The sequence below is a fragment of the Callorhinus ursinus genome, unplaced genomic scaffold (genome assembly GCF_003265705.2).
Source record: "Callorhinus ursinus isolate GAN/ISIS: 27379988/994484 unplaced genomic scaffold, GSC_fseal_2.0 scaffold4, whole genome shotgun sequence".
Taxonomy (NCBI): Eukaryota; Metazoa; Chordata; class Mammalia; order Carnivora; family Otariidae; genus Callorhinus; species Callorhinus ursinus.
The window spans coordinates 41,628,260-41,640,572 of NW_027397066.1; the positions used below are offsets into that span (position 1 = coordinate 41,628,260).

Consider the following 12,313-nt stretch of genomic DNA (forward strand, 5'->3'; position numbering starts at 1 on the left):
AAGGAAACAGGCATCAAAATCCAGGAGGCACAGAGAACCCCTCTCAAGATCAATAAAAATAGGTCAACACCCTGACATCTAATAGTAAAACTTATGAGTCTCAGAGACAAAGAGAAAATCCTGAAAGCAGCTCGGGAGAAGAGATATGTAACCTACAGTGGTAGAAATATTAGATTGGCAACAGACCTATCCACAGAGACCTGGCAGGCCAGAAAGGACTGGCATGATATCTTCAGAGCACTAAACGAGAAAAATATGCAGCCAAGAATACTATATCCAGCTAGGATGTCATTGAAAATAGAAGGAGAGATAAAAAGCTTCCAAGACAAACAAAAACTAAAGGAATTTGCAAACACGAAACCAGCCCTCCAAGAAATATTGAAAGGGGTCCTCTAAGCAAAGAGAGAGCCTAAAAGCAGCATAGATCAGAAAGGAACACAGACAATATACAGTAACAGTCACCTTACAGGCAATACAATGGCACTAAATTCATACCTTTCAATAGTTAACCTGAATGTAAATGGGCTCAATGCCCCAATCAAAAGACAGAGGCTATCAGACTGGATTAAAAAACAAGGCCCATCAATATGCTGTCTGCAAGAGACTCATTTTAGACCCAAAGACACCCCCAGATTGAAAGTGAGGGGGTGGAAAACCATTTACCATGCTAATGGACACCAAAAGAAAGCTGGGGTGGCAATCCTTATATCAGACAAACTAGATTTTAAAACAAAGACTGTAATAAGAGATGAGGAAGGACACTATATCCTACTTAAAGGGTCTATCCAACAAGAAGATCTAACAATTGTAAATATCTATGCCCCTAACATGGGAGCAGCCAATTATATAAGAAAATTAATAACAAAAGCAAAGAAACACATTGACAACAATACAATAATAGTGGGGGACTTTAACACCCCCCTGACTGAAATGGACAGATCATCTAAGCAAAAGATCAACAAGGAAATAAAGACTTTAAATGACACACTGGACCAAATGGACTTCACAGACATATTCAGAACATTCCATCCCAAAGCAACGGAATACACATTCTTCTCTAGTGCCCATGGAACATTCTCCAGAATTGATCACATCCTAGGTCACAAATCAGGTCTCAACTGGTACCAAAAGATTGGGATCATTCCCTGCATATTTTCAGACCACAATGCTTTGAAACTAGAACTCAACCACAAGAGGAAAGTCGGAAAGAACTCAAATACATGGAGGCTAAAGAGCATCCTACTAAAGAATGAATGGGTCAACCAAGAAATTAAAGAAGAATTAAAAAAATTCATGGAAACCAATGAAAATGAAAACACAACTGTTCAAAATCTTTGGGATACAGCAAAGGCAGTCCTGAGAGGAAAGTATATAGCAATACAAGCCTTTCTCAAGAAACAAGAAAGGTCTCAAATACACAACCTAACCCTACACCTAAAGGAGCTGGAGAAAGAACAGCAAATAAAGCCTAAACCCAGCAGGAGAAGAGAAATCATAAAGATCAGAGCAGAAATCAATGAACTAGAAACCAAAAGAACAGTAGAACAGATCAACGAAACTAGGAGCTGGTTCTTTGAAAGAATTAACAAGATTGATAAACCCCTGGCCAGACTGATCAAAAAGAAAAGAGAAATGACCCAAATCAACAAAATCATGAATGAAAGAGGAGAGATCACAACCAACACCAAAGAAGTACAAACAATTATGAGAACATATTATGAGCAACTCTACGCCAGCAAATTAGATAACCTGGAAGAAATGGGTGCATTCCTAGAGATGTATCAACTACCAAACTTGAACCAGGAAGAAATAGAAAACCTGAACAGACCCATAACCACTAAGGAAATTGAAGCAGTCATCAAAAATCTCCCAAGAAACAAAAGCCCAGGGCCAGATGGCTTCCCAGGGGAATTCTATCAGACATTTAAAGAAGAATTAATACCTATTCTCCTGAAACTGTTCCAAAAAATAGAAATGGAAGGAAAACTTCCGAACTCATTTTACGAGGCCACCATTACCTTGATCCCAAAACCAAAGACCCCATCAAAAAAGAGAATTACAGACCAATATCCTTGATGAACATGGATGCAAAAATTCTCACCAAAATACTAGCCAGTAGGATCCAACAGTACATTAAAAGGATTATTCACCATGACCAAGTGGGATTTATCCCTGGGCTGCAAGGCTGGTTCAACATCCGCAGATCAATCAACGTGATACAATACATTAACAAAAGAAAGAACAAGAATCATATGGTCCTCTCAATAGATGCAGAAAAAGCATTTGACAAAGTACAGCATCCTTTCTTGATCAAAACTCTTCAGGGTATAGGGATAGAGGTTACATACCTCACTATCATAAAAGCCATCTATGAAAAACCTACAGCGAATATCATTCTCAATGGGGAAAAACTAAGAGCTTTTCCCCTAAGGTCAGGAATGTGGCAGGGATGTCCACTCTCACCACTGGTATTCAACATAGTATTAGAAGTCCTAGCCACAGCAATCAGACCACAAAAAGAAATCAAAGGCATCAAAATAGGCAAAGAGGAAGTCAAACTCTCACTCTTTGCAGATGATATGATACTGTATGTGGAAAACCCAAAAGGCTCCACCCCAAAACTGCTAGAACTCATACAGGAATTCAGTAAAGTAGCAGGATATAAAATCAATGCACAGAAATCAGTGGCATTCCTCTACACCAACAACAAGACAGAAGAGAGACAAATCAAGGAGTCGATCCCATTTACAATTGCACCCAAAACCATAAGATACCTAGGAATAAATTTAACCAAAGAGGCAAAGGATCTGTACTCAGAAAACTATAAAATACTCATGAAAGAAATTGAAGAAGACACAAAGAAATGGAAAAACGTTCCATGCTCATGGATTGGAAGAACAAACAGTGTGAAGATGTCAATGCTACCTAGAGCAATCTACACATTCAATGCAATCCCCATCAAAATACCATCCACTTTTTTCAAAGAAATGGAACAAATAATCCTAAAATTTGTATGGAACCAGAAGAGATCCCAAATAGCCAGAGGAATATTGAAAAAGAAAAGCAAAGCTGGCGGCATCACAATTCCAGACTTCCAGCTCTATGACAAAGCTGTCATCATCAAGACAGTATGGTACTGGCACAAAAACAGACACATAGATCAATGGAACAGAATAGAGAGCCCAGAAATGGACCCTCAACTCTATGGTCAACTCATCTTCGACAAAGCAGGAAAGAATGTCCAATGGAGAAAAGACAGTCTCTTCAAGAAATGGTGTTGGGAAAATTGGACAGCCACATGCAGAAGAATGAAACTGGACCATTTCCTTATACCACACACAAAAATAGACTCCAAATGGTTGAAAGACCTCAACGTGAGACAGGAGTCCATCAAAATCCTAAAGGAGAACACAGGTAGCAACCTCTTCGACCTCATCCACAGCAACTTCTTCCTAGAAACATCGCCAAAGGCAAGGGAAGCAAGGGCAAAAATGAACTATTGGGATTTCATCAAGATAAAAAGATTTGCACAGCAAAAGAAACAAGTCCACAAAACCAAAAGACAACCGATAGAATGGGAGAAAATATTTGCAAATGACATCTCAGATAAAGGGCTAGTATCCAAAATCTATAAAGAACTTATCAAACTCAACACCCAAAGAACAAATAATCCAATCAAGAAATGGGCAGAAGACATGAACAGACATTTTTCCAAAGAAGACATCCAAATGTCCAACAGACACATGAAAAAGTGCTCAACATTGCTCGGCATCAGGGAAATCCAAATCAAAACCTCAATGAGATACCACCTCACACCCGTCAGAATGGCTAAAATTAACAAGTCAGGAAACGACAGATGTTGGTGGGGATGCGGAGAAAGGGGAACCCTCCTACACTGTTGGTGGGAATGCAAGCTGGTGCAACCACTCTGGAAAACAGTATGGAGGTTCCTCAAACAGTTGAAAATAGAGCTACCATATGATCCAGCAATTGCACTACTGGGTATTTACCACAAAGATGCAAATGTAGGGATCCAAAGGGGTACATGCACCCCAATGTTTATAGCAGCAATGTCCACAATAGCCAAACTGTGGAAAGAGCCAAGATGTCCACTGACAGATGAATGGATAAAAAAGGTGTGGTATATATACACAATGGAATATTATGCAGCCATCAAAAGGAATGAGATCTTGCCATTTGCTACGACGTGGATGGAACTGGAGGGTGTTATGCTGAGTGAAATAAGTCAATCAGAGAAAGACATGTATCATATGACCTCACTGATATGAGGAATTCTTAATCTCAGAAACAAACTGAGGGTTGCTGGAGTGGTGGGGGGTGGGCGGGATGGGGTGGCTGGGTGATAGACACTGGAGAGGGTATGTGCTATGGTGAGCGCTGTGAATTGTGTAAGACTGTTGAATCACAGATCTGTACTTGTGAAACAAATAATGCAACATATGTTAAAAAAAAAAAAGAAAAAAGAAGATAGCAGGAGGAGAAGAATGAAGGGGAGTAAGTCGGAGGGGGAGACGAACCATGAGAGACGATGGACTCTGAAAAACAAACTGAGGGTTCTAAAGGGGAGGAGGGTGGTGGGATCGGTTAGCCTGGCGATGGGTATTAAAGAGGGCACAGTCTGCGTGGAGCACTGGGTGTTATGCACAAACAATGAATCATGGAACACTACATGAAAAACTAATGATGTAATGTATGGTAATTAACATAACAGGAAAAAAAATTTAAAAAAATAGATTTTCTTTTTGGAAGTCAAAGTAAACTGAGGAAAACCAAACCAAAATAAAATCTTAAGAAATGAAAACTAACATTCAATAGAATTACAAGAATGTGCCCAAACTTTGGGACTAGTGAAATCTTCCATCTCCCTTAAATTTGGGTTATTAGGATGATGAGGACTACTTAGTAGGGAGAAGACAACGCCTTTAAGAACAAAGGTGTACCAGCTTCCATTTCTATACCCACAGGTGGCCTGAGGGTATGGCAGCCTGCCTGCTTCTGGTTTCCCATTCACACAACATTGACACACAAAACAGTTACTCTGAGCAAGCACAACAGTTGATCTAAGCAAAGACAATGACATGGCCAATTCCATCAGCATCACCTGATGTAAAAAAGACCTTTCAAAGATTATGAAATGAGCTAGGAAAAGGGTTCTACTCCACAGAAATGTTTCATCAAAAGATGTAATTCATTTCACTGACTTTCAGTACTATAACTAATAGCAAGAACCATTTTAGCAGACCTTGTTTCTTGTGACCCAATATTCAATTGCCTCACTTCATTTGGTTACATGACCACCACTTTAGCCTGGCACATAGCCACCCAGAAAAAAGACTACATTTCCCAGCCTCCCTTGCAACTAGGTGAGGCCAAGCAACTAAGGTCTGACAAGTGGGATGTTGAGCTGGGGTGATAGGTAGGTCACGATTTTAAAGGGATCATGTTGTACTCATCACTTTCTGTCCCTATTTTTGATGTGTGGAATAAGGAAAGCTTGCAAGAGTTGGAGCAGCTATGTGAGACCACAAAATGAAAGTGTGTACAGCAAAACAACCAAATTGAGGGTACCTGGGTCCCCAGCATCAAGAAGCTTCTTTACTAGCCCTTGAACACTGATGGGGATTTTTACATGAGAATGAATGAAATTTCTATCTTGCTTGTGTCTACTGTATTTTAAAGTCTATTTACTATAGCAACCTATGGTTTATCTTAACTAACTGAACTGTTGTTGGCCCCGTGTGTCCAAAGACCTTTCCAGATGGCTGGTGCAGTTACCCCTAAGCAAACTTTGGCAACAGAGAACTCAAGTCATCGATGGCTCACTTGTGTACTTATTATTTGTTTCTTGTCAAATGGCAATAGTGCTAAGCAGAAAGAACAGCCTTTGTTTGTTACCATGAGTCCTTGCAGAAGCTTGGGAACTTTTTTCTTACTTGAAGATACCCACCCTGGCCATCCATGAAACAATCTTTTTAGCAGCTATAAGAAATTAACTTTCCTGATAAGCAAGCATTCTTTTCATAGAGGGATTTATTGTGATGAATTTGACCCATGTCTTGCTAGGAAAAAAAGTATTTAAGACAAATCAAATGAAATATAAAAATGCGCTCCCCAAACCAAAGCCAATGAACATTACCCATAGTTAATTGACTCTCACACACCACAGAGTGATAATACAGAAAAATATTCTTCACTTACTTCAGGCCCCAGGGGCTGACTCAGTGGAACTTTCAACAGAAAGGGAAGTATGGACAGTGATAAAATTATCCGGAAATGAGAATCCTTTGCAATATTAAGTTTAAGACAAGTCACTTATACAGAAACCATATCACAAAACATCTGATCTTATTCCATTAAAGTGGTAGAGAACGATGGCACCTTTGACTTGGAATAATATTTTACACTAGCACCGTTAGTCCAGCAGACCTGAAAATCCTGGTATGAATAGGAAACTAACATTTTAGATATATTACAGAAGGAATTCCCAAATACTCTGAATGATAATACATTATGTCTTTATTTGGTTGATTTCAAGAGGTACTTCATTAAGCAAAATGCTTTCACAAATTAAAATAAGTTTTTGAGATTTTAAAATTTTAGTTGACCTGGTAGGGAAAGGGGAGGAAAAGCTTCCCAAGAAGATGCAGGGACTGTGCTAGACTCTACGGATACCAAGATAACAACATTATCCCCAACCTCATACAGTTCAAAGTCTAAAGGAGGGACAGAGATAGGCCCCCAAACCCAACCACAATGTAGTGTGGTATCTGCCCTAACAGGTGTCAATCATAAGGTGCTATGTGGGAGCACAGAGCAGGGGATCATTTCTGTCTAGACAGAAAACTGAAAATATGAGCAGAGGAGGTGACATGAAGGGTAAGCTTTTATATATGGCATCCTGGAGAGTGAAGGATTAGTACTGTGAGGTCACAGTAGGGGTTCTCGACCTGAATGATAACTGTCTCTCTAGGGGCATCTGGAAACGGAGTGGGTGTTTTGAGCTGACACAATAACAGAGGAGCAGTGCAGGTATCTAGTGTAGGAAGTGGAAAGGGGGCCAAGGGCACTTAATATCCTTCAGTACACAAGGCAATTGTGCACAACAAAGAACTGTGAAGTCCAGAATGTCAACTGCCCCTCCACTGGAGGACACAGCAGGTAAAGTTATATGGTAAGATAAAAGACTATAAGGATGAAAGTATCTTCAAAATGGCCTTTATCATTTTCCCTCCCTTCTTTCCTAACCTGCAGGCTTTACTTCCTGGGTAGTACCACATGGTTGTACACTATACACCTAAGGGGACACAATTCAAATCATAAACATCATAGATTTGTATATTGATTATGACAATTTTCCAGCATAAGCAGTAGAGTGTCTTGAGGAAGAACAGCCTTTTCTTAGTGCTATAAAAGTACCATAATGGGCTAGTGGTAGTTCTGTGTTTCTCTCTCCAAATCCACACATGTACCATGACAGTCCCAGTGAGGAAGGGAGTGATAGTTCTGAGAGCATGGATAGAAAGAAGAGAGGGGAGATGGTCTGGTTTTTCACTGGGTCCCACTCAAGTGCTCCATAAATGTTAAAGATCATTAAGAACTGCAACTAGCCCTTGGTCCATCTGCATTGAACTTCTGCTTATAGCCTGTCCTCAAGCCATGGGGCACTGGCTTCTGTTCTCAAGGTAAGACAGAGATGGGCTTAGCAGTCATCATCTATTTGACATAGTCCTGGTCCCAGGGTTCAGACTGCTATACGGTGCTGCCCCCAAGATTCCATTCTGAGCCTCGAGCTTCCTGCTTTCTAACCTCTGCTAGTGACTGTTGCTTCCTGACAAGGGCTGACTTCCAATCATGAGAGTCCCCCAAGCACCCAAGTGACCCAAAAGCAAAGGTATCAAACACAGTTTTTCAAAACTCTATTCACTGTCTGACTTAAACTTGAATGATTCCAGTATATTATTTCAAGCTATTGTTTTAGTTACTAAGAGTAATAGAAAGCACATGCACATGCACATGCACACGCACACACAACTGTTTGAAGATATTCAAATTGTGATCACAGTCTTTAAGTGAGACCATCAGACTCTTAATTAAACAGAAGTGTACGGTTAATTTGTAACAAAAGCATGATATATAAAAGTCAATAAAACTAGCTCCAAGTTAAACTTATTTTTCTTTAGAAACAGCCTGCCCTCCTCCAAATGCAACATGAATAGCCTTGTGAAAGCATGGTAGAAAATCATGAAACATACAAACCAGCAATACTAACACAAAAAAATCAAGAGGGATACTCCGATATATAAATAGACATCTAGAAGGTAGGACTTATTCTACGATCAGTATTTTCCAAGGTTTTGCTCCAGTCATGAACATGAAGACTATGCTCAACACTGATTCAGCTCCAATTGCCTGCTAGACACTGTTCTACACACTTTACATATATTAACTCATTTGATCTTTACAATAGCCCTATGAGATGGTTCTAAGATCAGCCTTGTGTTATAGTCTGAGTCTTTCCCATCCTTCAAGGTCTGATTTAAATTTCACTTCCTCACAAGTTCTTCCTTAATTACTCCTTCCTTCTTCACCAATTCAAATTATTTTCTACCTCTCCCCCTCCCACTATTTTGTGTGTCTCTCTTTTATAAGACTTATCATAGTTTATCTTAGAGTTCTTTATGTATGTTTCTCTTTCTTACCATTATATCACAAGCTCTGGAGAGGTAGATTTTGTCTTATTCATTTTTGTATCCTTACCCTGACTAAGAGATTCTTGCACAAGGTACATGCCCAGCAAATGTTTGTTGAACTAACACTGGCCTTAACAGCAGAAGAAAGGAGAAGGGAGTTTAGCAGATTTAAAAACAAAGAGAGTCCTGAATAAGAAAGCAACAAGCAATTATTCTCTGGGTCTGCAGATGAGAGAACAACAGAGATCCAGAGATTATGGGATAAAAACATTTAAACTAAATAACAGATAAATATTAAACCATAATTATACTGAAAGAAAATACAGGCGAATGTTTACATAATCTTGAGAAGTAGAGGCATTTTTAAACATGACACCAAGAGCAAAATCAAGCAAGAGAGGAATTAGATAAATGGTCAAGGGAGCCAGCTCTGAGTCAGACTGCACAGATCCATTCCCAACTGTGCAGTCAATTTCTTCACTGTAAAATGGGGGTGATAATAGTAATACTTGACTCATACAATTTGTGGGGTGGATCAAATGAGATAATGACTGTAGAGTTCTTACGATAATGTCTGATACTATGTCTTCCAAAAATGTTTAAAAATGAGACAAGGGAGGAAAAGATAGACTTGATTGCATAAGAATAGTCATTGTATACTTTAAAATACAAGTAAATAAATAAATATCAAATAACAGGATCAAAAAAGATGGATATCATAAATATATGAAGAACTTTTACAAATTGACAAGAAGATGAAAACCCCAATAGAAAATTGGAAAGTATAATTGAACATTTCACAAAATAGGAACACAGACAATGAAATGAGCAAACATGAAGAAACATTGGCCTTAATTGATTAAAGATGCTTGTTAAAATAAAATAAAAAATTGCACATTAAATCAGCAATACTGATGATGGTATGGAGCAATGGCATGCTTATGGAGCTTTGCGGGGAGTTCGAATTGAGACATTTCTAGAGGGTATTGTCAGGAAGCCTCAAAAGCCTTAAAATGTACAAAATTTTTGACCTAGGAAATCTAAGTAATTATACCAAAGAAATAATCATTGATTATGCACAAGTACATAAACTGCAGCCTTGTTTATAAGAGTAAAAAACTGGATATAACCTAGTGATTCAACAATAAGAATGGCTAGTAAATTATAACACCTTTACAACACTGTGAATACTGTGATCTCATGGAAGATATTTAGTGCCATAGATGAAAAATACAAATGACAGAACATTATTACATGATTCCATTTTCAGTAAAAAGCAAAAATAATAGAGTAAAAAGATCTGAAAGGAAATGTACAAAATGCTAACACTGTTTAATCTCTAGATAATTAAATTATATGTGACTTTGGGAAGATGCAACATACTCTAATTTTTATGAGAAATATATTTTTGTAATTAAGAAAATAATAAAAATTATTTTTTCCAACAGAAAAAATTAAACAGAAGGAGACAGTCTTGCCCCATTGTTCAGGATACCCCGACACTAGAACATATCCTCAACGTCGGCTACACTGTGCTCTCAGAAGAGGCGCACAATAATGAGCATCAGCCCTCAGGTTCTGTGGGTATGCAAGCAGTTCAAGTAGCTCAGTGGGAAAGTTCAATTAAATACCAAAGCAACTCAAAGGAACATCATATGCTTAATGGTTGAATAGCATTAGGGGGGACAAAAACAAAACAAAACCAAGCAGTACGGGATAAACTAAAACCTTAATCTCATGCTTACTCAGCAGCAAAAAGAAAAAACAAAAACAAACATTAATTATGGAAGATTTAGTGATCTGTATGGTTAGAATTCTAGAAACACTTCCAGTGTGTGTTTATCTATGCTATAACTCATTGCTTTCTGCAAATTTAAAGGGACCTCTTGGCTGACAATTCAAATGCTTGGTCACAGTTAAGGGGAAAAAAATCTGTTCAACCAGTTTGTAATCGACAAGAGGAGAAAGTCCTCATGATTCAAAAATGGTGTGTATGTGTTTAATGGCTTTCAACTTCATAATAAATCTAAGAAAGGTCCAACCTCATAATGAAACCAGTCTGAATACAAATACATTTAGCCCCATCCCTCTGACTGCCATGGAAAAGAGGGAGCAGGCCCAGCGCTGTGTTTCTAGATGGTACACTGATTAATTCTACAACTATTGCTGAACAAAGACCCCAGGAGTTAACAGTACAGCCATAATACTACAGGATTGAAAGCAGCCTATTGACTTGTCACTCTTTAAAACCGAAAGAATAGATTCAACTAAAGTTTCTTCATTTCATCTAGTAAATATTAAACACAAAATTATTAAAAAAAACAAGAACAAAAAATGGGGCTAAGTAAATAACTGCTTAAATTGCTATCCATTGTCTACTCCCAGATACGGTCCCTTGTTTTTTCCTGCCCAGCATCCCCTTCTCTGGTCAGCAACACCCAGTTTTCCTTTGAGGGACTACAGCTCACATTTTGGCTCATACGGGTGGAGGTTGACCTCATTTGCTAACTTCAGGAACTGAAGGGTAACCCAGGAATGGTCAGTCATGCAATATACTCATCCACCTAGATAGAATGAATATTCAGCAGCCACACGGCCCAAGTCATGTTCTTTGGGGGCAAAGATCATCAGCCTTGAAATTTTTCTTTAAGTTCCTGGGAAGGAAGCACAGTCTTTCTTCTTTAGTTCCATACCGAGAGAATATAAGCCTATTGCTGCTGGGCAACATCTTTGCTATCCCTTGGGACGAATCTACCTAAACATTAATAAAGAAAGGAGAACCAAGGAGCAGAAACAGTCTCCTGATAAGTTATTTTTATTTTTTTTAAGATTTTATTTATTTATTTGACAGAGAGAGAGAGAGAGCAAGAGCAGGAACACAAGCAGGGGGAGTGGGAGAGGGAGAAGCAGGCTTCCCGCCGGGCAGGGAGCCCGATGCAGGACTCGATCCCAGGACGCTGGGATCACGACCTGAGCCGAAGGCAGATGCTTAATGACTGAGCCACCCAGGCACCCTCCTGATAAGTTATTTTTAAAAGATAGATCCAACTATGCCTGAAACCATTCATCACCATTTGATTTAAATTTCTGTCACGTGAAACCAAAAGGAGACAATAAATATGGTGAAAGGCTGGATGGTTGTCGACCTATCTTAGCTGGGGCTGCTTTAACAAAATACCATGGGCTGGCTGGCCTCAACAGCAGACATTTATTTCTCGCAGTTCCGGAGCCTGGAAGTCTAGGGTCAGGGTGCTAGCATGGTCAGGTTACAATAGGATCCTCTTCCTGACTTGCAGACTTTTCTGGCTTCTTGCTGTGTCCTCACATGGTGTGAGGTCTCCTATCATAATCCCATGAAGAGGGTATCACTATCATGATCTCATCCAAGCCTAATCACCTCCAAGAGGCCCCATCCCCAAGTGCTATCACATTGGGGGTTTTAGGTCTTCACCATATGAATGGAGGCAGGGAGGACATAAACATTCAGTCCATAACGCTAGCTAAATTGCTTTTGGACACCCAAAAAATTAGACTGGAGGAGACTATTCTATGCTACGTCCAAGCACATCTGTGTAACCTTCATTGTACAAGAATCTGTCACT

At 39.2% G+C, this 12,313-nt stretch overlaps 1 protein-coding gene across 2 annotated transcripts in view; it reads right to left on the reverse strand.

The window, feature by feature from the left end:
- SCFD2 (sec1 family domain containing 2) overlaps positions 1-12,313 on the reverse strand; it is a 456,513-nt gene that overhangs the window by 272,319 nt on the left and 171,881 nt on the right. The gene's annotated exons all lie outside the window — the stretch shown is intronic.